This window comes from Canis lupus, chromosome 24, assembly GCF_003254725.2.
Source record: "Canis lupus dingo isolate Sandy chromosome 24, ASM325472v2, whole genome shotgun sequence".
Taxonomy (NCBI): domain Eukaryota; kingdom Metazoa; phylum Chordata; class Mammalia; order Carnivora; family Canidae; genus Canis; species Canis lupus.
Window position 1 is genome coordinate 40,417,213 of NC_064266.1, and position 27,911 is coordinate 40,445,123.

Consider the following 27,911-nt stretch of genomic DNA (forward strand, 5'->3'; position numbering starts at 1 on the left):
AGCTCCTCCCTGACCCCCTCAGCATTAAAGAGTTTCTAGAGGCTTCCACGGGGCCCAGCCACGAGCACTGAACAGGGGGCCACACCCCCGGGGAGCTCACTCCAGGCTTGCGATCAGGGAAAATGGCTGCAAAGACCGGAAGCTGCGAGCGTGCACTCCCCGGATGGGGCGGGGCCAGCACGGAGGGGCCGTGACTCTTAGCCCCGCCCAGCACACCGCTTCCGGGCCGGTGAAGAGGCCTGGTTGGTGCCGGGAGCTGTCACCGCACCGGGGCCTGGTGCGCCTCCGGGGCTGCTTCCGGGAGGCGGGACCTGCGCTTGGAGGACCGCGGCCTGCGGTGGTCGGAGGGAGCCCGGCGTCCGGAGGGCCTGCGGGTTCGCGGGCTGCGCTGGCCTCGGTGCGGTGGTCGTGGGCTTGCAGCCGCGCAGTGCCCGGGGCTTGGACTTTCTGGAACATGGCCAGCCCGTGTTCAACCCCGGGTACACTCCTAAGCCCTGATGTCTTTGACCCGGGGCGGGGAGGGGGGTAGGAGGAGAGGGGAGATGGGGAGGGGGAGAGGGGGTATCAGGAGGAGGAATGGGGAGGGGGTGGAGGGGGGATAGGGAAGGAGCTAGGGAGGGGGATGGGGAGCGGGGAGGGGGTATCAGGAGGAGGGATGGAGGGGGGGAGGGGGGTATCAGGAGGAGGGATGGGGAGGGGGGAGGGGGGTATCAGGAGGAGGGATGGGGAGGGGGAGGGGGGTATCAGGAGGAGGGATGGGGAGGGGGGAGGGGGTATCAGGAGGAGGGATGGGGAGGGGGGTATCAGGAGGAGGGATGGGGAGGGGGGAGGGGGTATCAGGAGGAGGGATGGGGAGGGGGGAGGAGGGTATCAGGAGGGATGGGGAGGGGGGTGGAGGGAGGGGGGATGGGGAGAGATGGGGAGGGGGGTGGAGGGAGGGGGGATAAGGGGGGATGGGGTAGAGGGGGAGGGGAGGAGGATGGAGGGAGGGGGGATAAGAAGAAGGGATGGGGTGGAGGAAGGAGGGAGTGGGGGGAGGAGGAGGGAATGGGGGGTGCGGGAGGCACGTGCTCTGTGCTGATTGCTATTCTTGAAAATGGGGTTCAGGGAGGTCTCCTGGTTTACACCTGCCCAATAGCAAAGATTCCTGCCATGAGTGGTAATATTTTTTTGTCAGTGCTGCTAAGGGGGTATTGTGAAAACTTGCTGTTTTTTTAAATTTAATTTTGATTTTAATATTTTTAAATTTTTTTAGATTTTTATTTTTTAAGATTTTATTTTTAAGCAACCTCTACGACCAGTTGTGGGGCTCGAACTTATAAGGCGAGGTTAAGAGTCCCTTTGCTCTACTGACTGAGCCAGCCTGGTAGCCCCCCTACCCCCCATATTTTATTTTTAAAACTTGCCTAAAATGGTTTGAAAACACCAGTGAAAGTGAGTGAAGCTGCCAAGGGAACTCTTTAGTTAGGAATCTTGACTTTGGGGCCAGAGCACCTGGCTCAGATGCTGCCCGGGTGCTTTTTTTTTTTTTTAACCTGTGTGGTATGGCAAGTGGCTTGGTGTTCTTTGTGATTCAGCTCCTCATCTGGGAAATGGGCACGGTAATAACACCTGAGTCACCCAGCTGTGTAGGACGCAAATGAACTTAAGTAGGTAAGGCCCTTGGAACAGGCTGGTGCAGGGAGACACCAGGTCAGTGTCAGGTCTTATTTGTTACTGCGGCTGCTGCTGTGCAGAGCTCAGAATTAACCTGACATCTCATTCACCCACGTGAACTCTTTGTCAATCCATCATTCATTTGGAAAGTTTGCAGCTCTGCCCTGGCCCTGTCCATATGGTACTGTATATAGTATTAGTTACTGGTGCAAGGGCAGGAGATAACAGGAAGTGTATAGCATCTAGCAGAATGCCATCATCTCATTTCGGGGGTGTTTCCTGTTTGTTTCTCATTTGATAGTAACATATGGTATGTACTGTGTTCTGTCATTCTCTTTTAATTTTTTTAATTCCGATATAATTAACATACGGCGTTATATTAGTTTCAGGTGTATAATATACTGATGCAACAATGCTATACATTACTCAGTGCTGGTCACGATGAGTGTACTCAAAAATTTGAAAAGCTTCATGAGTTTGAGGTCATTCCTACTCAGGGGGTGTGCTAAATCTTCTCTGTATCATAGTATATGCATTACTGAAGTGAGCACTGTAATTTTCCCGTTTTGAATTATATATTTATTGAATACACTATATATTCTATATATCTTTTATATGTAAAGTATCTTTCATAAGTATCTCTGTTTTGTATGTACAAATACATGAACATTTGCAATATAGTAATAGTTTTATATAAACATACATATCATTAGAGATACATGTATTTTATATATGTATATATTACATAAAATCATTTTTATCTCACAAATAGATAAAAATACAGATAATAGTAAAATAGTATAATACCTATGTATAACCCAGATATAATAAATATTAACTTTTTAAATGTTTAATTTTTTAAAGAAACAAAACACTACAGATGCAATTATCTCTACACTATTCCATTTCCTCTCCTATCAGCCTCTTTTCCCCACCTCTAGTTAGTGCTATTTTGAAGCTGCTGTGTATCTACATCACTGATTTTAATATTTTAACATAAATGTATGGTCCACAGGACAATATTTAAAATGTAGTATCATATTTTTGTTGTTAAGTAAGGTAAATAATATTTTGCTAAATATATCTTTCTGCAACATCCTCTGATCATTTCCTTTTTTCACTGAACTTTTTTTTTTAGATTTATTCAGGCTGATAAATTATCCCTATTTCATTTATTTAATCACTGTGCAGTAATCCTCTTGTAAGAATATATCCCAATGGATTTATCTTTCAATTGATGTATATATAAGTTGTTTACAGTTTTCATTCTTGCAAAGACTGGTACAGTGTGTATGGTTGCGCACATCTCCTTAGGCAAATGTGTGAGAGCTGCTCCAGGGCACACATGTAAGAATGGAATCGTTGGACTATACTTCCTTGTCTCACTTTTATATTTATTTTTACATCAAGCATTTATTATTCAACCAGAAGAAGGAAGAGTGCTGGAAACAATAGGGAAAGCAATTTCTGAGTAATCATTTATTATTCTTAATTTTCAACTTTGAAACAAATATTACGACCTTATTCTCATGCTTTTGAATGAGTCAACTGAAGACTAAAGTTTGAAAGGAAATTGGAAAATGCTTAGCATTTGGATTTGCTTATCTGTATAAACCAGGAATGACTTGATACTGTAGGGTATGCAATGCAAAAACCAAAAATAAATTGGATGATGAGAATCATAGGAGACTAGAGCTACTATTTCTTCCTTTTTTTTTTTATATACTTTAAAAAAAACTAATTAATTCATTTATTTAGAGAGAGAGCAGGGAGAGGGGCAGAAGGAAGGAGGAAGAGAGAATCTGAGCATGGAGCCTGATGAGGGGCTCGCTCTCACAACCCCAAAAATCACACCCCTAGTTGAAATCAAGAGTCAGACTCAACCAGCTGAGCCACCCAGGCACACCTAGAGCTACCTTTCCTAATCACCAATGTGAATGTGTTGTGCTCTTCAAAGCCATTGCATTACATATAACATACTTAACTCTTTTACTTTAAATGTGTCTATACTAGATTTTTATTTTGATAATACATGATTATACTTGAAAAGCGTAAAAAGGAAGAGGACTCATATCTCCTCCACTCAATTTTAATCTACGATAGCCACTACTTGTAACAGTTTGATATTTCCTAAGTATTTATAAGAGAGTGTGTATGCGTACTTTCTAATAAATGGTATTTTAGTATATCTTCAAACTGTAATTTAATAATTTGAATCTGCATTTCACTCTGAGTTTATAAGTAAATAATGTAACTAGTTGAAGGGCAGTAACTAGATTTATACCGTTAAGTACTGCATTATTGTTTTGCATATTGAGGCTTTGATTAAATTGTAAAGTGAGTGCAGAATCTAAGGTCTTAGTGTCAAGATTTCCTGATTACTTCAAGGATACAAGTGATCACCAAGTGTCAGCAAAGCAAGGAGAAGCCAAGGACTGTCAGTGAGGCTCCCCAGGTCCTTTCTTGCTATATTTGGACATGCTTCAGCCAAATTTAACATGCAAGGTGTGTAAGAAGTGTATGCAGGTACATGACTTGTACAAACATCTCCATTTTACACTCGGATAGCTAAATAGCTCATTCGGCATTTTTCAGAGAACCATGCCCCATAGAGCCTTTGAGTCCAGATTGAGTCAGACCACTGACTACCCCCAAACAGACCAGGTACACTCTACTGAAAGCATTTTATCGATAAGGATTCTACTAGTGAATGTCAATCATGGATTTGCTGGTTGATCCATCTTTAGTGTATTTTCAAGGAGATTTGACTGAGGTGCTTTACTTTGTTTTCTAGACATCCACAATAAAGGCAAGAAAAGATTGCAGGCTTGCTATGCCACGGACACTTGACAATGACCATGAAATAATCCGAGGCCCATGGATAAAGCCACTTTAAAAATCTTGGCCTATAGTTTCTGTAGCAATAGCAATAAAGCTACATCTTTGGTACATACTTTTCATTTTCTTTATGTTTGAGATAAAATTTCTGTTTTCCTTTAAACATTCCAGGCAAGCTTTAGTCCTAGCTTCCAGATCCTTTTCCTCCTAGAGCTTGTCACCAATCCTAAATTCTGACCTTCAGTGAAACCACTAAGTGGCAAGTTGGATTTCCTCTATTTAATCCAACAAGAAATCAAAGCTAATATTTTTTAAAGATGTACCTTAGTAAGGGTCATAGCATATGCTGGTTCCTGGATGTAACTCTGCATTTGTTCATTTTCTGCATAAACATAAACTGCTCTAAATGGAAGGAGAACTTTGTTGATGGCCACATAGAAATGGAGGTGAGAGGTGGGACATGTTACATCATTGGGCCATTTGCTTTTCAGATATGGAATTCTTCCACTGGAGCTCTACCCTGCTCCTGTTGGTCCATCTGTTCCCCTCTAGAGTTTCCCACCTCACAGAAGGCCACCTGTGATTAAACAGTTGGAGGCAGATGATTACTAAACGGTAGGAATGGAGATGGTATTCATATTTATATAGTGTCCAAGCAGAGGAGTTTGCACATTAAGAATGCATATTGCACTGTGCCAAACCCAAGAAAGGAATTGTGTTTTGAAACAGTATGGGAAGAGAAAGCAAATAGTTAATTGGAAAGAGATAAAGCAAATGAGCTTCAGAATAGATCTCTGAAATGATTATCACTGGTTTCATTTAGAAAATATCCTCTCCTGGACCACACATTTCACTTTAATTAGGGAATGTGCTGGAGTGTAAAGCAGCAAAATGTCACTGTGTACCTGCCACATGACCTCACACCTGGTTTTCAGAGTAACAGTGGAAACTATACAAGTATTAACCACAAGACATGAGCGAATGATACAGGGAAATGCAGGAAAGCTGTCTTGTAAAGTTTGAACATGGTCAACAGCATTTGGAGGCTACAGTCTCTAAAATTATGTATTTTCTCTGCTCTGGGAGTTACTGCCCTAAGGTCAGTTTTGTAGGTCCCAAGGGCAACTTGAACCAAGTGTCAGTATTGTCTCTTAAAAAGCTGAGTGGTTTTAGGTTTCCTGCTTTCAGGTCTCAAACATTACACCCCATAAAACCAGCATGTTTTCCTAATCAGTTGCTTAAGAAATAACAATGACCCGTCAGTAACTTTAAGGGCAAGAGGCATTCTCAAAAGGAGACACAAGAAAGCCCATTTAGTTCCACATCAAGTCCTCTAGAATTTCTTGGTGGTATGAGAGTACATTGTTAGGAATCCAGGATTTGAGGGGGTAAGAAATAAGATATGTATGAAAAGGGAGCTCAGAAATGAGAGCCTTTGGTCTTAAATGTTTAGATCACAAATAAGCATGACTATAAATGTTAAATTAATTGTAAACACTGTGGGTAAGTGGATACGAGTGGATTCACAGCAGGAGAGGGACACACTTTACTACCTGAATCTAACAGCTACCATGAAGAGTTGGATGTGCTGGGGGGGGTTCCTAACAGGGCCGATGGTGATGATGACTCACATTTATGAGTGCGTACTCTCTGCTGGGGGGCTTCTCCAGGAACTTTCAAAACATTATCACATATGATCTTTATAACAACCTTATGAAAGGAAAATTATTCTGTTCATTCATTCTATTCATTTACCTCCATGAGCCTCATGCTCAGAGTAGGTAAGCAACTTAGTCAAGGTCCTACAGCCCTAAAGGAGCAGCGTGATCAGTCTCTCATCCATCTGGTGCCAGAGAACTATGTTCTTACCTTCACAGCAGTTGTGGTTACCTTAGATTTTTTGAGCACATTATCTAATATGGAAGTAAGTATTCAGTCAAGAATCTGGACCATTTAGGGACGCTGGGGGTTGAGCCTCTGCTTTTGGCTCAGGGTGTGATCCTGAGCCCAGACTCCTGGGATCAAGTCCCACATCAGGCTCCCTGCATGGAGCCTGCTTCTTCCTCTGTCTGTGTCTCTGCCTCTCTCTCTCTGTGTTTCTCATGAATAAATAAATAAAATCTTTAAAAAATCTGAACCATTTAATGACTGAAAGAGCAGTGTAGGCTGCTAAGACAACTTTGCATTTTCGCTAGGGAAACCACGTCTCTCCTGTGATGTCCCTATAACATCATAGGGACCAGAGACAGGGTCTCACAGGGCAGTGGGCCATAGGACTTTTGTGGCAACGTGGATCCCACATTTCAGATTGCTGACTTATTGGGTCTTGATGCTATAAATTTTATGACTCTTACATGGTCAGCTAGACCCAGTGTCACCTCTTAGTCCTAATCTATGACTCTGAGGCTACCCAAACACTTCTGTCTCAGTGGACCAATGCAAGCAGACATAAAATTGGTCTATTTTATGAAAGAAGGGTCATTAAGAGGTATGGCCAATTTAGATACCAAAGTAAATTGTAGGGTGTTTGATTTTTTTATGTTGTCTTTGTTGACTGAATTGCCAGTATAGATATGTTAGCATTTTATTTATGATGAGTAGCCTCCACTGAGCGATTAGCCTCATTGCTATTTTTGTTATAATAACTTTGATTCTTGCTTTCTGTAATTTTTGGTTCCAACAGAAACCTCATGCAACTTGATTAAGTTCCAGAAACAAAAAATATTTGCACGTGTTTGTGTATGTATAACTATGTTGGGAGGATCAGAGTGTATTAAGATCTCAGGGGGAGAAAATATACACAGATTTGAGAGAATGGAACCAAAAACTATAAAGTTAAAAATTAAAGTTAATCTTTTTATCTTTCATGACTCAAATCATGAATCTCTGCTTGTCTGTGTAGATATAATTTGTTCTCTGTCTCTGTAGCTAAGCCATCCCAACCTACCAGTACATAGCTTTTCAAGTTCAGAGCCCAAGTGAATCTTTTAAATACAGTTTGAAAATTTCTGGGGTAGAGATCCTCAAGGGCCTAACTGGGGTTGTTGGTGATTGTGGGGCAGTGAGATCGGACAAGACTGCCTACTTGTCAGGGCTTGTTGGGGATAAGCCTTTGAGAGGATGGAAAAGGTTCTCCCCATGGGGAGTGAGGAAGCGGGGGCAGTTATTAGTGCAGGAGATTATGGCAGCCTCTAATCCATCTGTCTGGATGTTACTTTGCATGAATTTGCTTTTTAGTCATCTGATGTACTACCAAGACTCACCTTCCACATGATTCCCTATTGTTTGATGAATAATGCTATTTGGAATTTTCTTATGTATTTGAATTAAGGAATTTAATATATGGAATGTAAGTATTGTACTTAAGGGTGTGAATTTTACATTCAAAATGCCTGCATTTGCAGCCCAACACCAGAGTTTACCAGCAGTGAGAACTTGAGAGAGTGACTTAGCCTCTCTGTGCCTCTTTATTCAATTTTATACAACAAAGGTAGTAGTAGTAACTACCCATGAGAGTTTTATAAGAAGTAATTGAATACATGGGTGCTTTTAAAATAGTTCTTGTAGAGTTTTTTTATTTGGTACAAGATTTTATAAATTACGAGATTTTTGTATGCTTAGGGATTTTTATACACATTAATTGATTGAAATAAAAGGAAATTTAAGGAGAATGTACATGCTGAGAGAAAAATGAGCAAGGTGGAAAAGGAGAGACTGCAAAGTCATTACAGTCTTGTGATAACAAGGTTTGGGGGCACTTGGGTGGCTCAGTTGGTTGAGCGTCTGCCTTTGGCTCAGGTCGTGATCCCAGGGTCCTGGGATGGGGTCCTGCATCAGGCTTCCTGTGCTTCTCCCTCTACCTGTGTCTCTGCCCCTCTCTGTGTGTCTCATGAATAAATAATAAAATCTTAAAAAAAAAAAAAAAACGAGTGTGTTTGGCCGAGTGGAATGGTCCAGTTAAGCTGAGCCTGTGTAGCCCATTCCTTGTTTGTTTCCATTATGGGATGCCCCTCCACCAGCCCTTTATGCCAGGATGGTTCAGAGAAGAGCTACATGCAAATTAAATAAATTAAATTGTAATTGGGTAGAGCAGAGGGCATTTTGGCTCCAATGGTGGTGGAGGAAATCTGGGAGAAGTTTGAGTAGATGACACAGGATGAGATCCAGAGGGAACGGGTTTAGTTTTAAATATAAGAGTGAGATCCTCTATTGCAGCAAGGGTGGGGTGGAGTGGGGTGGGGGCGGGGGGGCGCTTTCTTATGTGGGGGAAATCCTGGTGTGGAAGGTGGTGTGCTTTTGTATCTTGGTGGCTTTTCAGGTTGGTCTGAGCCCTTTGCACCATGGCCACTTCTAGCTTAATTGATTGCTCCCAAGGAGAGCTAAGCCTTCCTAAAAAATATAGAAAATCCAACTATAGTAATTGCAAAAATGGTAGATCATCTTTAAGTAAAAATGGAAGCTAAAGATGTTACATTTTTTATGCAAAGACATGGCCAACATTTTTGATCTGTCAAGCAGTTTCGTTGTAAGGTGGAATAATAGCTGTTGAGCCTGGGATAGGGCAGGGGTTTCCAACATGTTGGTCTTCCCAATCTCCCCCTCCAGAACACCCAGCCCAGTTATATACCACATGCAGGCTGGGGAGCAAGGTGAAGTATCTGAAATGTGAGCATTTCTGTTCTGAATCAGAGCAGACCATATCATGCTTTCCCCTGGGGTTGACTTCTCCAATTTGATAAAAAAATTATTTAAGATGGACTGATTACTGATCCTTCTAGAAGCAAGTGATGTATGCTTTCTACCATTCTGTTACTTTTGTGCTTTCAACACTGGATTGACCCAATGATATTGAAACCCTCAGTTCGAATGACTCACTGAACAATAATTGTAGGTTTTTTTCTTTGAATATTTTATTTATTTATTTATTCATGAGAGACACACAATGAAAGGCAGAGACGTAGGCATAGGGTGAATCAGGCTTCCTGCAGGGAGCCCGATGCAGGTCTTGATCCCAGGACCTAAGAGTCCTGACCTGAGGCAAAGACAGACACTCAACCACTGAGCTACCCAGGTGCCCAATAACTGTGTAGGTTTTATTTTTAAATAAGTACTTGAAAAAAATTTTTTAACTAGCTGTAGAATTGAACTTTGAATTATTTCTGTGAAATCAAATAATGGGCAAAATCACCTTCAGATGTCCTGTTTCTTAGTAAAATTTAATTCAAATATCAAGTTTTTTTTTTTTTCAGTCTGATGAAAGCACCTAAAAATGTTTTTGTTCACTTGGCTTTAATGATTTTGAGAAGATAAGCTTTGATAACAGAGTATGTTTCGTTTTTGTGGTTATTAAAGCTTTGCTTAAAATGCAGCTAAGCAACTCTTTACTTTTTGAATTGATCAATATTATTGCACTGTTGTTATATGGGTAATATATTACAGTGGTTTTTACTGACAGTCTTTCTGAAAGAGAAGAAACCGTAGACATAAAATGTACCATCACCCATCATGGCAGAAGTTTTTAAAGAATACAGTGTTAAAGAGAATCTTTAAGAAAACAGGCATTGTATCTTCTTCATGTCCATATCACGAATACCTAGCATATTGCCTTGCACATAGTAGATCCTCAACAAATCTGTCTGGTGTTGAATTGAATGGAATTGGAACTTACATCTTCCAATATACTGGAACAGAAACATAAAATTGAAATATGCAGGTACAATGACAAATTAGAGGAGCTATATTTTAGGGAAGACTGTAGTAGGCTTATTAATGATGACCATAAATATAACAGAAGTAACAACAGTAGCAAATACACACCGGATCTTTCTACATGCCAGCTGCAAAGCTTATAATTTTACCTGAATGCCCTTATTTTGTCCTTATGGCAAGGCCCTGGCCTGTCCCCTTTACAGATGAGAGATCTGAGATCAGGTGAGCTCTAGTACTTTGCTGAAGATCTCCCTTGTGGGAAGTGTCAGAATTGGAATTTAAATTCAGGCACTTTGGTCTTAAAAAATGCCTTCTTAGTCACTGCTACTTTTCTTTCCTTTCCATCATATATTGGCCTCTACTAAAGGTCCAGTTAAAATTGATTAACTAAGATCCAGCAGATTCTAGAGCCTGCCTCTTAAAGAAGACCACGGACATAAGACTAATTGGAAATAGGAACCAGATTCCTAACAGATTTTCAGGCACAGGATTTTGTTCTTCTTTCATTTATAATTCCTTGTTGGGTCGCCCAAACCTCACTTAAGAAGTACTTGTTTCCTGGACTTACAAGTCCATGTTTTTTCAGTTGAACTGTGAAACTAGTTTCTCTGGGGGCAGCCACTCCCTGAAGGACTGAGGGAAAATAAATATTCAGTGAGGTGTGTGTGTGTGTGTGTGTGTACTTTATTTTAGAAAACTTAGAACTTCTAAGCCTTTGGTTGGATTTGGGAACATGTGCTTTGAATTATTGATCTTACTGTTTCATGATATTGAAAGGTACTTTCAGACAATGGGGATGCATGCTTTTTCTGCATGAATATTAGTTGGTTATGAATCCCAAGTTCATTCTACCATTTTGAGTAACAGAAGACACAAAATACAAGATAGGATACCAATGGTGACTTTTTAAAATTTTTATAAAAAATTTATTTATTTGAGAGAGAGCGTAAGCAGGAGCAAGGCCCGAGGGAGAGGGTGAGAAACAGACTTCCCACTGAGCAGGGAGCCCAACTTGGGGACTCGATCCCAGGATGCTGAGATCATGACCTGAGTCAAAGACACTTAACCAACTGAACCACCCAAGTGCCCCAGGATACCAATGGTGACTTTTATAAGTGTGGTGATAGACTAGAGAAAAAAAATGCTTTTGAAGAATTAGAAGCTAATAAGGGCTTATCATTCATTGGAAGGCTAGTTTTGTGATTTTTGAGCACTTTGATTGTAATTTATAATGAGATACATTTTGTAATGTGACTTACTATATCCAGATGTGTGTATAGATGTGCATGTATGTATGTGCATACATGTGTACCTATGAAGGATAGACCCATGTCTATTCTGTATAAAACATTTTTTGAAAATATTTTATGTATTTATTCATGAGAGACACACACACACAGAGGCAGAGACATAGGCAGAGGGAGAAGCAGGCTCCCCATAGGGAGCCCGATGTGGGACTTGATCCCAGGACCAGGATTACACCTTGAGCCAAAGGCAGGCACTCAACTGCTGAGCCACACAGGTGTCCCTATATAAAACATTTGTATATGAGATAACATCCACCTTACTATATACTGTACCTTCTGATACTTTCAGTTATATTTTCTTTCCTAACATATTACAATTTATAATTTTGTATTAATATAATTAGCAGAAAATTGAAAAGAAATTATAGTATATGTAAATATATATATGACTTACACAAATATGCCAATCTCTCATTACCACTAAAAACAAATGCTAGAGAGTCATTGGAATCCATGGATCAAAAATATGGAAATATCTAAAACATTTTTGGTTCCAAGGGGAAGATAATTCACTTCTCTAGAAGTTCCAATTTATTTTACTAATTCTTTGAAGAAACTTGTTAAATACCTGCTATATGCCAGGACCATTAGTTTGTTGTAAAACAAACATTTTCTTTGGCCTTATAGCTTAAAGACCAGTGAGCAAACAAACATTGAAAGATGTATACACTAACTAAATAATGAAAGATTATGGGAAATGTAAAGAATATGTGGCAAGTCCAATTAACATTTACATGAGCAGTTTTAATTGTTTTAGTAATGCCAAAGAACAATTCTAAATAAATTAACTGTAAGCCAAGATTGTAGGAGGAATTGGAATTGTCCAGGTGAAAGAGATTAAGGAGAATAAAGTAAACAGGCCTGAGTCTGGAAGGAACTCATTTCAGAAAATGAGAAAAAACAGTCAGTAAGGCAGTAGGGGGAGTCTAGGCAGATGAAGAGAATAGGTGGGCATGAATTAGAATGTGAATCATCTGCTAGACCAAGTTAAGGGTTTTTATGTTATCCCAAGCATAGTGGGGAAATGTTGGAGATTTTTCAATTTTTCAATTGTTGTATTGTTCTATTTATTTCACCTAAGGTATCTCTGCTGATGAAGGAAAAATGGGCTGTAGGGAGCCAAAGTGGAATGAAGCCATTGAGCTAGATGGTCCCAGAGGCCATTGAGGCTTAGACAATCTATGACTCTTATAACCTTTGTATCACCAAAGATCTGTATGATTACCCCCAGACAGCTGGTTTCTTTTTAAATTTTTCTCATCATTTGGCTTTCAATGGTTGGCTTGGTTGACTAGAGAAAAACAATGGCAGATCCTTTTCGACAACCTCAGGTGACTGGTGCTACGTCGTCTTCCAATTTCTTTTTCACCAAAATAGATAGGATACTTGCCACTCTAACTTTTGGGAAGTTAGGCCATGGAAAGAAGCATTCTTCTCAGATGACAAATCAGGTTAGATGTAAGCCAACCTTGCCAAAGTAGAAGATAGGCTTTCAAGATCTAATAAAATTGCCTCTGTCTCTACCAATCAGAAAAGTCATTTATCAATTACATATATATTACAAATAAACATTTTTTAATGCTTCCTTTGATTTTTCAAGAAAAAGGAAAATAAATGAGTACCAGCTACTTCTTTTATAATCCCTTACTTCCAGGGTGGCTTCAGAGCCAAAACTTACTATAGCCAGTCTCTTCCCCTGATAAGATTGAAATTGGATGTTCAGCCTAAGACCCTAACTTAGCAAGAAAGCTTATGATACCTTCCTGTATTTATTATGGCAGGAAAATAGAACTCTTCATTTTAAAAATAGCCTTTAAAAAAAAAATAAAAGCTAAGATTATTTTTAGAGTTATTAATCAGAACTTTTCTGCTTATAAGTGAATAGAATTCCTCCTTAATCTAGCCCAGGAAGAAAAAAAGAAACAAGGAAAATTCATTATCTTATAACTTATGAGGCCCTGAGATAGACACAACTTAAGCTGGATCTATGGGATCAAATAGCATTATAGGAATTTTTCTACTTCTCTTTACTCTGTGTGTGTTGGATTCTTCTCTCTCAGGCACTTTCTTTCCTTATAGTGGTAAGATGGTTACCAGCTGCTCCAGGATTTAGCAGCCATGCTTTCAAATTTCCAGAAAAAAGTTCTGAAATAAGTCTCATTTGCCCCACTTGGGTCATAGCCCATCTTGGAGTTCATCAATATGGCTAGTGGAATGGATGGTGCCAATTGGCCAGGACTGAGTCATGTGTTTCATCCTTTTTTTACACACTACCCTTCTTCAGCAGCCAGGATTGGGCCAGATTAACCCAAATCATGTGGACTCCGGCAGAGCAGTGGTTCCTCAAATGACAGTTTTCATTAATGAGAAGATGATGTAAAGGGGATTGGTGTATATACAGGAGATACCCTCAAGCATGCCATCTCCCTGTGAACAGAAAACTTGCGGTTTTTCCTTACACAGCATCTGGCACATGCTTTGGCACTTTTTTAACAATAAATTTAACGCATGAGATTCCTCTTACATAAAATACAGTTTCTTCCTTTCCCAAATCATTTTATTTAATTGAAACTTGATTATAGCAGACATTGGATGGGAAGTAGTATTGAATCTTTGAGTCCTTAAGCCTAACATGAAGAATTTTATCTGAAGAACCACAATGTTAAACAAATAGTGGGAGTGATTAGTGAAAGAGCAAAGAGCAGTGAGCCAAATAGTCTCAACTACAGGGTGGTCAGAGCCCATGACTCAGTGCCATTGACCTTCTCAGGCTTTAGTAAATCCAGTTGGAAATTCTGGTAAAGATCAGGATGTCACCATCAAGAAGACATTGAGCTTGAAATGACCTTTTTTGAATAAATAGGTTAGAAAAGACAACAAAATTAAGCAGCAACTTTGAAACAGCCAACATAGAAATCTGCAGGGTAGATGACATGACCTTCAGGCTTCTGGCCTTTATCGTTCTCTGGCCACTAGAGATTTTTCCATCTTCTGTTTCTCTGCTTTGCAAGGACTCCAAACTTCAATCGTATTTGAGGATGTAAGTGATTTAGTTTAACTTTAACTGATCCTACTGAGCATTTCCGGCTTGTGATTGTTTAGTGCTGTAGTGTCCATGGATCTGGAAATGGCAAAGAATGTGGAAGAAGCTGGGCATTGAAGTCAGGCATACCTGGGTTCATGCCAAGCCTCTGCTACTTTCTCACTATGTCTTTGGATGAGGGACTTAATATTTTTGAGTATGTTTCTCCACTTGTAAAAGGAGGATACCGACAGTTCCTACCTTACAGTGTTACATAACACAATTCATTTTATCAATGCTTAGCAAAGTGTCTACCACATAGTTAATTCTCAGAAAATGAAAGTTGTTTTAATTCGCCTACAATGTGTTCTTCTAGTTAAGGTCATCATCAGTTTGTCTTCCATTAGAATCACTAGATGGACAAGCCAACTACTGATTAATTTGTGAACTATAAACTCATATCATCAAATGAGATGCATCTTCTTTTGCTCTTATTTTCTGTGGGAAAGAGGTGAGGAGAAATAGGAGTCAGAAATGGTATGATTTCTCTAATTAGATGATAAATAAAGACAGAATGACAAATTGGATTTATGAACATCACAGACCGAGATGTTTCCTCTGGATATACAAATACTTTCTCAACACTCTTTTCTAAATGAATACCTAGGGTGAAAAGGGCAGATGTGAGAATCAAGCACTTTGTTCCTCCTTTTTCATATAGACTCAAGTATAAAGTGAAGATAAAATGTAATTTTCATTTATCTATGCCAATGGATGGCAGCTCAGAGGCTTATATTATCTACTGTAGTCGATACTTGGTCTTGGAATGCATTATTTAGTTTGGCTGTGTTTTGTTTCAGCAGACTCACCTAATTATGGTTTGCTGAGGCTCATGCTGAAACCACTGTGAATTTTCTAAGTATATCCCAATCAGCAGTGGGGAAAATTGGCCTAGAAAACTCTTCTTGGCAGAAGGATAATGGCAGACTGGGATAACGAACACATTGGAAATTATTTGCATATGGATATTTGAGTCTTGACTGTAAGCAACAGTCATTTATGTTCTTTTGCTGGAATGCTCAAACAGTTAGTCATTTTACCAAACAAAAAAGAGATCAGTAAAATCTCTGGGGGAATACCATCCCCCACAAAAGGACAAAATTATTGCTTGATGAGGTCTATAGATGGCAGCCGGTTATTTGAATTGTTCTCTTTTTGCCTGGGAGATTTAAAGCATTACTGAAGATTTTTGATATGACTAATATATGTAACCTATTTCAAAATTTTCTGAAATTTAAATAAATTTATATGTGATTATATCTATAGACATGAATATTGATGAGCGCTTAAATTAGAATTTTGTAAGTTCTGTTGCCATTTTATTTCCCTTTTAGCACTAACCAAGACCATTTTTATGGTTTTTCTTGTTTATGATACTATACTCATTTTCTGATGTGCTTTTCTTTTTTCTGAAATAGTACTTTTAGTGATGTCTGGTCTGAAGTTCTATGATTTGGTCCCAAACTTTGACCTGGCTTATTTTTAGGATTGTAATACTATATTGCAGGTATAGCATATACCAGTCTCTCTCTCTTTCTCTATCTGTGGCAGTTAGATAGACAGCTGTACATTTGGATATCTACCTGTCTCTCTATATATGTCTTTCTCTTTATATATTTATCTACCTATGTCTCTATATAGATATATCTGTATATATGTGTATATTGACATTAAATGATACAGATGTAAATTTACATTTAGATATCTCTATCTCTCTGTTTCTCTTCTCATATGTACAGTTGATCCTTGAACAACACAAAGGTTAGAGGTGCCTTTCCCTTCCTTACCTCCCCCAACAGTCAAAAATCCATGTATAACTTGACTTCCCCAAAACTTGACTGGAAGCCTTACTGATAACATAAACAGTTAACACATGCTTTGTATGTTACATGTTTTATATACTCTAATCTTACAACAAAATAAGCTAGAAAAAATCATAAGGAAGATAAAAAACATTACAGTACCGTACTATATTTTTTGAAAAAAGAATTCACATGTAAGTGGATCTGCACAGTTCCAACCTGTGTTGTTCAAGGGTCAATTATATATATCTATCTCTATATATCAATGTTTATATATGCTTACATAGGACATAGGTTATATATAATTGGTATATTTATAATGCTGTATGTAATTCTATGTGATGATATATGTTATATACATTACACACACATTTATGACAGAGACATAGAGAAGGGGGGAAAGAGAGAGAGACAGGCACCTTTTCAACAAAGCTTAACACATAGGATTGCTGGTTATTTTATTGAGAGTTGTGATTTGAAACCAAGGTTGATTTTCCCAAAATACGCCACTTACCTCTTTGGTAAATATGAGCTGTGTTTTTGTGGAACTCAGACATAACACTAAGCTGCATTCAATGATGAGACATTGGTTTTCTTTTCTTCTGGTTCCGTTTCCTACGTTGTGTCCAGGAGAAACTCTTGGTTTGGTTCTAGTAGGTACTAATCCCTTCCTGACTCTCAGTAATCTGCATTCTTAACCTTGACAACAGACCTCTAGCAACCAACAAGGCCTAAAGAAATTTTGCATTATTTTCAGTTAAATTTTATGTATGTTTACTTTGTATTTATGCCAAATGATACTGATTTTTTTGTATGTTTGTAATTTTTTAAAAAAGATTTGATTTATTTATTCATGAGAGAGACAGAGAGAGAGAGAGAGGCAGAGACATAGGCAGGGGGAGAAGCAGGCTCCATGCAGTGAGCCTGATGTGGGACTTGATCCCGGGACTCTAGGATGATGACCTGACCCAAAGGCAGACGCCCAACCACTGAGCCACCCAGGAGTCCCAGTAATGTTTTTAAGTACAATGTATTGTTAAGAAAATAAATAAATCATTTTAACAAAAAAATACTAAGTCAGTGAAAGTGAGTTGACATGCAAACTTCATATCGGCAGTACAGATATAACTGAATAATAAGAAAGAGAATCCTAGGACATGATTTCACTTCCTGATTTTGATGAATGCTGCTCTCCAGACATATTCTTACCTTTCTCCATGAACAATACATTTTCCCATTATAATGCCTTAGCTGACTGTTTCCTTTCTCTTGCTCCTATGTCATCATAACTAAATTCTGAACAGTCATAAAGGTCAAGTTCACACACTGTGTCCATAAAGTTTTTCTTTATTTCATAGATGAAAATGTTCCCATACTGGTTTCCCAGATTATTTTATATCATTGAAGTTATCACCTACTTTTTACATTTTCTTATAAATATGCTTATTTTCTCTTTCTAACATATCTTATATGTGCTGAGGGCAAAATCTATGTTTAGGACACTTGCCTGTATGGATCAACACCTGGAAGATTGCTTTGGGTATAGGAGGTACAAGATAGATGGTCGTGGAATCAATAAATTCATATGTGAGTGAATAAAGGCAAATCAAGTAGGTGCTTAATTCATCAGACACTTGGCCATTTTGCAATGACCCAGCCTCGCCTTAGGAATATTAAGATTTTGCTGTCTAGAACACCACATAACCCAGATTTTCCATGTTAGTTGCCGAGGTATTAGAAATAATCTGGGACCTGAGACGTGAATTAAAAACAACCAAAACCTCCCAACACAGCATTTAAAAAAAGTCATTCCGTAGAGTGATACAGAATTTATAAAAGAGAAGAGAAATGAACTTACTGACTTGAGTTTTCTGGTACCACGAGCTGTTCGGTACCATTGACTTAGAAGCGTTTTCTGTCCATGTGTATGAATGGAACCTTCCTGGGCGGGTGTGATGGTCTTACAGTGCTCTCTGCAAGGAGATGGAGCTGATGGAAGAGAATGAAACAGGATGGGGGTCAGCTTTGTGGGATTGTAACTGGTTCTCTGGTTGATTTAGCATTCCAGATGCTAAAGGCCATACAGCAGAATTCAAGTGAATTCTGTTCTTTAATAAGCCTTGTGTAGATGTGGCTGCCGATTGGTAATAGAGTTCTTTTCCTTACCCATCCGCTGCTCTTTCTTGTAACCTCTCCCTCTTTGTTTCACCACCGCTAAGATTTCTTTCTGCTACTTTATCTCCTTTTTTCTGTCAGTAAGACGATTGCCCAAATACCTCGGGGTGTAGTCGCACTTCTGGATGTTCATTATCTCTAGATTCCCTCAGCTACGGATATTTATTTTCTGCAGACCTCAGTCTGCAAACAAAACAATAAACTCCGGTGCTTGTTATGGCAGCAGAGCAATCTAAACTGTTTTTCTCTTTCTAAGGCAGTTCAGAGACCTTAGCGTCTGTATTTTTTTTTTTTCCTCCTCCCTGTAGGTTTTCTGTTTCTCAAAAGTGAAATTATATGCCAGGGACCATTTTTCATGCCACCTCTCTCCTCAAATAATCTGGGCCATTGGATTTTCTGATCTTCTTTCCTTAATCATTGCTACAAAACCACTTACAGATGAAGATTGCATTTCTGGAAGCAGCGGGTTTTGAGGCAAACAAAGGTGCTTGAAGAGTAGTGAGTGGGCTTTCAGAATGAAGTCAGAAAATACTTGAATGTGTTCTCTTTTGAAAACCTCACAGTCCTTTTCATAAAGACTGAATTTAAGGACCTGTTTAAATTCTTTAAATTCAGGCCAGATTATATCTGAGATTGAGACTGCACGATTTGCATTGTATCCCATCGATGTTTCAGAATATGAATCTCTAACCCCTCCATTTTAATTTTTCTAGGGTTACCATTATTCCAAGTAACTGGTCAATACCAGAGGGCCTGAATTCAAAATGCAACTTTTATTTCTGTAGCAGTCATATGTTGAAATAACCAGAAGAAGAAGAGTGCTAGAAACAATAGGGAAAGCAATTTCTGAGTAATATCTCTCTTTTTTTGTTTGTTGTTGCTTAAAATTATGTACCTCACTTTATTGAATAAAGTTTTGTCAGTGGTAATATTTACTGTAAGCACTTAATAGTTATAGTGAGATGTTCACCAAGGATGAGAAAATCACATCAATAATTTCCCTTTCAAAGTGCGTGTATTATTTGTGCTTGTTTTCAGGTGCATGAGACAAATTCTACTGCAGTGGATTAATCAAGTGAGCATTTATTTTTTTCACAAAGTAAGTGAGCTAAAGAAGAAATCTAAGATGAGATGGTAGCTCCATGATGCAGGCATGGATCCAAATTGCATTTGTGGTTCTGCTTTGCTTTTCTCAACTGTGGGGCCTCCACCCACAACCTCAGCATGGCTACGGAAGCCATGGCCATGATACGTGCATTCTAGGCAGGGAGAGAAGAAGAGAAGAGGCCACAGGGAAGTGCAGGCAGATCTACCACCATTTTAGGAATGTAAGAGTTTTCCATGCAATAGATTCCCACTTAAATTTTATAGATGAGAACTCCATCACAGGTCCACCCCTCCTAAAAGGAGATTTGGGGAAGTGAACCTTTTATCTGAGTATATTGCTGTTTAGAAAAAGATAAGTGAAAAGATGCTTGTACATAGCCAATAGTGCCTTCTTAACATATAAAATCGACATATTGTTAGGCAGGGCAGAACGAATGCCAACTCATTTCAGATTAGGTTCCTGATTTATTTTAGTTCATAAAATGTCAGTAAGCAGAGAAAACAGAGTAAAAGTATTGTTCATGAGAAGTGTTGGCAATTCCCATCCCAAGTACTGCCTAGGAGAGGAAATCTGATTTAAAGAGCTTAATGCATATGAAGATGATGTAGAGCACGTGTGTGCACATGTGTGTTGTCAAGACAAAATATACAGTTTTATTCGTAAAGCAGCATTAATAGTAATTTCCTGGCTCCATTATCTACGGGCTGTATGCTATTAACCAGTCTACCTAACCACATTTTGCCTTGGTTTCCTTTTTCATAAAATGCGGATTAAAGTAATACCTACTAGTAGAGATTCTGTCCCTGACCAACCTTTAGTAGAGCTCCTCTGAGCCCTCTGCCTGACCTTGGGCTTATGTCCCTACCTTTGGCAAGAATCCTGATAAGTCAGTTTGGCCAGAATCTCCCACCCATGGTACATGATCTCCATTGATATCTGACCAAATTCCTCATCCCCCAGGGAATATCTTGGTATCTCATCACCCTGGCTTGTCTTCACCTGTTAGGTTACTTAGCAAGAATGACCTTAACCCCCTTGTAATCTTCTGTTTGCTACTAACCCTCTCCACTCTATAAATCCCCATTTCTCCTTGTTGCATTCAAAACTGAACCTAATCCTTCTTCCCTGCTGATAAACCACAGTACACTAGTTACCCTGAAAAAAAGTCTGCCTTATCCTTTTAATAAGTATCATGAATAATTTTTTTCTTTCACACTGCCTCATGGGATGGTTGTGATAAACAAATTAATATTTGCCAAAACATTTAGTTGCAATGTCTTTTACATAAATGGTTATTAAATAAGCAAAACAGACTGTAGTGTGGAAGGAATTCCTTATGTCTTTGTCAGACATCAGGTTAGGTCTTTATCAGATTTGGTATGTCCTATTCACTGGTCCCTGTCTCTGGCATATTGTTGGAGTTCAGTCAGTGCTTAAGGAATTAACATGTGAATCTCAGCTGATACAAAAGCATTTTTGCTGCAGCCAGTGCTACTTGTTTGTTGCATTTTATCAACAGTATTATAATTTCTATGTAATCCTTTGAAGGACTCAACAAATGGACTTTGAATAATTCCGGTCTATATGGTAAGAGTTTTTTACTGCATATTCTTCAAATGTCTTCTGATTATGACTTAATTTTACATGAAGCTTGATTTTTACATAACAACAAAAGAAATATATTCTTGTCTTGTCAACCCAAACATTCATCATTCCTTTGACAGTTGGACTTTTTTCTCAAATTAATAATTTGCCATTATATCTACCTTGTTTTTTTTGGAATTTAATAATGTTCAGTTTGTCTCAGGGCCTGATCACTTTTGGAAGCAAGAAAAACAGATCTCTGAGGGAATTGTGGTGACAAATGTCTGGACAGTCTTTAAATCGTTATACTAAACTCATTTTAATTTTGTTTTCAGCTCTTCTCAACTGATTTACGAATTAAGGAAGTAATTTACTTGGAATAATTTTGTTTCAAATCTAATCCCAGCTCCACAATTTATTATTTGTATAATTTGGGCAAATTATTTAAGCTCTCTGTAGGTCAGTTTCCTTGACTTTATAATAGTGTCTGCTCTCTAATAGGGTTACACTGTAGGTTAAATGGAATAGTCCTCTATAATATTAGGATAGTTCCTGGCATGTAATAATTGCTCAGGAAGAAAGAAATAGTATCCATGTTTGCTGGTTAATTTATCATTTGAAACAATTGTTTCTGTTGTGTAGTTGACCACAAATGAGTAAACAAATGGTCAGTTCAGTAAGGAGAATGATCCATCACTCTAAGTCTTTGTTTTTGTTTAAGATCAAAAGTGGAATTTTAACTGAATTCTTCCACCAGGTATTATAAAACCATAAACAGAGAAACTGCATTTTAGGATAGGCCAAGGGACTGTTACTGAATTGTTTCAAGATGTCATTTTAGCTACACTGTCGTATTTAGCTAGATGTTATTGATACATCTATAGGACATAGGACATATGCTATGGCCCCACCATTGATTCTTGAACCACATGGTTTGAACTGTGTGGGTCCACTTATGTGCAGATTTTTTTCCAATAAATACGGTACAGTCCTCTAAATGTATTTTCTCTTCCTTATGATTTCTTAATAAAGTTCTTTTCTCTAGCTTACCTTAAGAATACAGTGTATGAGATGTGTAGTGTACAAAATATGTGTTGATCTACTGTTGCTGTTATCAGTAAGGCTTCTGGTCAACAGACTATTGGTAGTTGAGTTTTAGAGCAGTCAAAAGTTAAATGCAGATTTTTGACTGTGTGGAGGGTCAGTGCCTCTAACATCCTTGTTGCTCAAGGGTCAGCTGTGTATGGTATACCGTAGCTATATTTTGGTTTATTTAGTGGGTATTGATCACTTACTAGGTATTTTGCAGATGATACTGCATTCCATGTATTTTTAAAACATTTTTAAAATTTAAATTAAATTCAATTAACATACAGAGTATTATTAGTTTCAGAGATAGAATTTAGAGATTCATCCGTTATATGTAACACCCAGTGCTCATTACATTTAGTGCCCTCCTTAACGCCCATCACCCAGTTACCCCATCCCCTCCCACCTTCCCCCTCTAGCAACTCTCAGTCTCTTATAGTTAAGAGACTCTTATAGTTTTCTCCCTCTGATTTCATCTTATTTTTCTTACCCTTCCCTTATGTTCATCTGTTTTGTTTCTTAAATTCCACATAGGAGCAAAATCATATGGTATTTATCTTTCTCTGACTGACATATTTCACTTAGCATAATACCCTCTAGTTCCATCTGTGTCCTTGCAAATAGCAAGATTTCTACTGCATTTCATATTAATTTGGAAATCATACTTTTGAAAATTGCCATGTTTCAGGCCTGGTGTGGTAAAATGTATCATTGCACAATTTTTAAAAAGGGGTTTGTAAAGGAAATGAGTAATGAACTAAGATAAATAATTGAAAGTAAATTTTAATCAACTTTCCAATGCAACAGTTTTTATGTTCCTGGAATGTAACTTTTCGTTTCACTTACAATGTTCACTTTCTTTATTCCATTTCCTTGATAATATTAGTAGAGATTGTTGAAAGTTATGAAACTGTAAGCATTTTTAAAAAAAGATTTTATTTATTTATTCATGAGAGACAGAGAGAGAGAGAGAGAGAGAGAGAGAGAGAGAGAGAGGCTGAGACACAGTCAGAGGGAAAAGCAGGCTCCATGCAGGGAGCCCAGTGTGGGATTCAATCCTGGGACTCCAGGATCACTCCCTGGGCCGAAGGGAGGTGCTAAACCGCTGAGCCACCCAGGGATCCCCCTGTAAGCATTTTACTAAGTTCAAAGAAATATAAATTTAAATTAATTCATATTTATCTTTATTTCTCTCATAATTTAAGTAATTCAGTGAGATTTTAGTATATCTATTTTAAAGTACTGGTTGAATTTTTCCCTATATGTTTTCTTTCTTTCTTTCTTTCTTTCTTTCTTTCTTTCTTTCTTTCTTTCTTTCTTTCTTTCTTTTTTTTTTTAAGATTTTATTTATTTATTCGTGAGAGACACAGAGAGGCAGAGACATAGGCAGAGGAAGAAGCAGGCCCCCTGTGGGGAGCCCAGTGCGGATCTAGATCCCAGGACTCTGGGATCATCACCTGAGCCAAAGGCAGACACTCAACCACTGAGCCACCCAAGTGCCCTCCTATATGTTTTCTTAATGAAATTCATTCTTGGTTTTCTAGTGGGCTGTAAACATTAGGAAATCAGAAACTTTTTGTTCTTTTCTGAGCACCCAGTATTCATTCACTCACTGAACAGCAGGTAACACAGATGTTATGTTAACTGAGTGAGTGAAAATGTGTATAGAAAACTGAAAAAAATATATATATGGAAAGGTAAAATGAGAAATCATTGTTAACAGCAGCCTGCTAACAATTTAGTATATCTTTCAGTCATTTTTTTTTATTGTGGGTATACTTGTAGACTTAGGTGATATTAGTTTTTTTTTAAATATTTTATTTATTTATTCATGAGAGACCGAGAGAGAGAGAGAGAGAGAGAGAGAGAGAGAGGCAGAGACATAGGCAGAGAGAGAAGCAGGCGTGGGACTCGATCCCAGGTCTCTAGGATCAGGCCCTGGGCTGAAGGTGGCGCTAAACCACTGAGCCACCAGGGCTGCCCAATATTAGTTTTTTATATATAAAAATGTAAGCAGTTTTCTTTACTCCTAAGCAAAGTTTTTAAAGAAAAAAAATGCTTTCAAGTTTTTACTTAAAAAAATTATTTGATAATGAGATCCCCCCCAACCGCCCAAATTCATGTTACTTCAGGTGCTTCAAATTTAAGATAAGATAGGGCTGTCTCAGGGCTGTGGAAGCTCAGAGTCCGAGTGTATACAGTAGCAATGTCTCTAAAGGAGGCTGTGGTTTGCAGAAGAGTCAACTTAGGCAGAATGGATAACGTAATGTGTCGTGAGCCTTTGGATGAACTCCATGCAATGCTAAGTTGGCAACTTACTACTTATTTGTAATTCTCAAGTACACAAGGTTCTGAACATCAGACTTTTTGTTTTTGGAAAAATCATAAGCAAAATTCATGTGTTGGTAAAACATAACCTAAGCCGAATTGAGGCAGGTGTAACCCTCATTCATACATTCGACTGCAGAAACGGTAAGATGATTGGTTACCAGACAAGTATATTACCCTTCTAAAATTGAAAAGTTCTCAACACAGAATCAAATTCCGCCCCTCGGGCTTCAGATAAAGGATTGTAGACTTGTGTTTGCTTGGAAAACACTTAAATTTTTAATAAGGAGACAGTATGGTGTGGTTGTTAAAGAGTTGAGCTCTAAAGACAAAAAGCCCACTTTCCATTTACTAGGTATGACCTCTTGAGAAAGCTTCTGATACTCTTTATGCTTCAAATTCCTCCTCTTAAAATGAAGTACCTAATTTCCATTCATACAGGATTTTTGTATAAATATATACATAGTGCTTAAATGTTAGTAAGTTTTCTACAAGCATTGGCAACATGCATACTTCCAGGTATATATAAATTTGTTGAATATAAGCATGAAAAGGGGGCAGTCAAGATTAATGCTTAATATGGGTTTTGCTTATCAAATAGCAAATAATATTTGACAGGGGGAACAACATCTACATCTCAAAATGTAGATGTTTAAAAGACATACCCTAGGACAATACCACTTTGCCTCACTGAACAAATATTGAATCTCCAGGTCAGCAAATATCCAAGGATTATCCCAGAATAATTATTCTGATAATTGGTACTTTATAAACTGATGTTCAGTTTAACTGAGTGTAATAATTTATTAATAACTATTTGAAGAGAAAAAAAGCAAAGCAATGTAGGATAACATTTTATAACGTATCCAGATATGCTCGTTCCTTATTAAACATGCAACACCCAATGTTCTTTGTTAAAATAAAAAATTTCATTCAACATCATTGTGTATAAATTATTGATAGGATCATTTGAACAGTTTCCTAGTGGAATTCTAGTCTGGTTTTCATTTTTAGGGCATAGTATCCTTCTTCTAGATAAAACCATCTGCAGGTAGTCCATTTCTCATCTAACTATTGGCTCTTTATGTCTCTTACATGGAACTAACATCATTCTCTGTTTCCCAAGTAGTGAGAAGAGATGGGCTGCAATGTTTCTTCATTGATGATTCAAGATGATTCTTCTGAGGAAAAGCAATTTTAAAGGCTAATTTTCTAAATGTATTTTTCGAACATCCACTTTCCATTATTTTTAGTGTTGAAATTCTTAAATATATATTCTTTGAAAATAAGTGAATTTTTTGAAACATCAGTTTGTTACTCATTTAAGGAACCTAAGGAATATTGTTTCTCTAGAGACTTTCATAAATTGGTCTTGGAATATAATTTTTTTTATTGGTCAGGTTTCATTTGTAATAGGTGTTTTTCCATTTCAAGATGATATGTTTTTTTTTTATGAGAGAAATGTTTGGTTTTGTTTTTTCACTTCATACAAACCTTTTATCAAAAGATGGCCTAATGAATAGTAAAAAGATTTGTCGTGTGAAAAAGTTCAGGTTTTAATAAGAATGTCTCAGTGGTATTTCAATTATAACTAAAATATCTGTACTCACTATACTGGCTTCATAGTGTCCTGCGTAGTCACCATTAATGACATTCCTTATGATTCACTGAAGAAGACTGACATTTATACTGGGTGAATCCTCCTGTTGAATGGTAGGATGATATTACATCAGACTTAGGGATTTGTGTATATAAATAGTAATGTGACGTATTTGGTAGTGAGGCTTAGAATGGATACTTTGAATATGGATACTATTTATGACTGCTTCCCTTATAACTGTATGTTGTGTTTACTTCATCTCTGTGATCCTAAGCCAAGTAAGTATATGACGAATCCATGTTAATATTTCAGTTTATCTTTTCCAAATAATTATTTTTTCAATATATAAATTATATATTCTTATGTATAAATTAAAAATACCTGTGAATTTCATAAAAATTTAAAATGTCCTTCAAAAGATAGAAACCAAGAAAGTGAAGTAAAACAAATCACAGCCTAGAAGAAAATATTTGTAGATCAGGTAAGTACGGGACTCATATCCAAAATATGCAAAGAACTCTTACAGCTCAGTAGTAAGAAGATAGGTAACCCGTTTAAAAAGTGGACAAATGACTTGACTAGGTATTTCTCCAAAGAAAGTGTCTGAATGACCAGAGTCAGTATGTGACAATGTGCTCAACCTCATTAGTCATCAGGAAAATGTAGACTAAAACCACAGTGAGAAGCTTTACACTCACATTTTAGAAATACCTAAAATCAAAAGGCAATGAAAAGATTTGGTGAGGATTTGTAGAAATTGAAACCCTAATACAGTGCTGGTTAGAATGTAAAATTGTACTGTTCACTTTTGAGAGCAGTTTGATAGTTGCTCAAAATTTCAGAAATAGGATTACCATATGACCCCATAATTCTGCTCTTGGGTTTGCATGCAAGAGAATTTTAAAAATATGCCCATGCAGAGACTTTAACACAGATATTTTTAGCAGCATTGTTTATAATAGCAACAAAGGGGAAAAGAAGAAGATATGTAGATAGAAAATAAGCATATGAAGAGATGTTCCACATTAGCTCTCAGGGAAATGCAAATTAGAACCACAGTGAGATACTACTATGCGCCTACTAGAATGGTACAATTAGAAAAACAATCATGGTAATCCCAAATATTGGTAAGGATGGGGAGAATCTGGATTACTCCTACATTGCTGAGAAAAACAGAAAATGGAACAACCACTCTGGAAAGCAAGGTGGCAGTTTCTTAAATAAATAAATAAACATGTGACCAGGCTATGACCCAGCAATTATCCTCCTGGGCATTTATCTCAAATAAATGAAGACCTATATTCAATTTAAAAACCTATATATTTACATTTATAGCAGCTTTATTCACAGCAGCACCAAATTGGAAAAAAAAAAAAAAAGACAACCCAAATGTTCAATAACCTCAAGCAAACTAATGTATACATACCATGGAATACAATTCAGCAATAAAAGTAACAAACTATCAATACCAACCACAACCTAGATGAATCTCCAGGGAATTTTACTATGTCTGAAAAGCCAGTCCCCAAAGCATACTGACCATATGTGTCCATTTTTAAACAATTCTTAGAAGGAGCACATTATAGAGATGGGGGAGAGATTAGTGGTCAGTGGAGGGTCAGAGTGCCAGGGA

At 37.9% G+C, this 27,911-nt stretch overlaps 1 long non-coding RNA gene across 1 annotated transcript; it reads left to right on the forward strand.

Annotated features, from left to right (window-relative positions):
• The first annotated feature begins 235 nt into the window (after window positions 1–235).
• On the forward strand, window positions 236–27,663 carry LOC112674144 (uncharacterized). The gene is made up of 3 exons (XR_007405609.1): window positions 236–479; window positions 19,608–19,668; window positions 25,805–27,663. It is a non-coding gene; the product is annotated as an uncharacterized LOC112674144 (long non-coding RNA).
• Window positions 27,664–27,911: the final 248 nt, after the last annotated feature.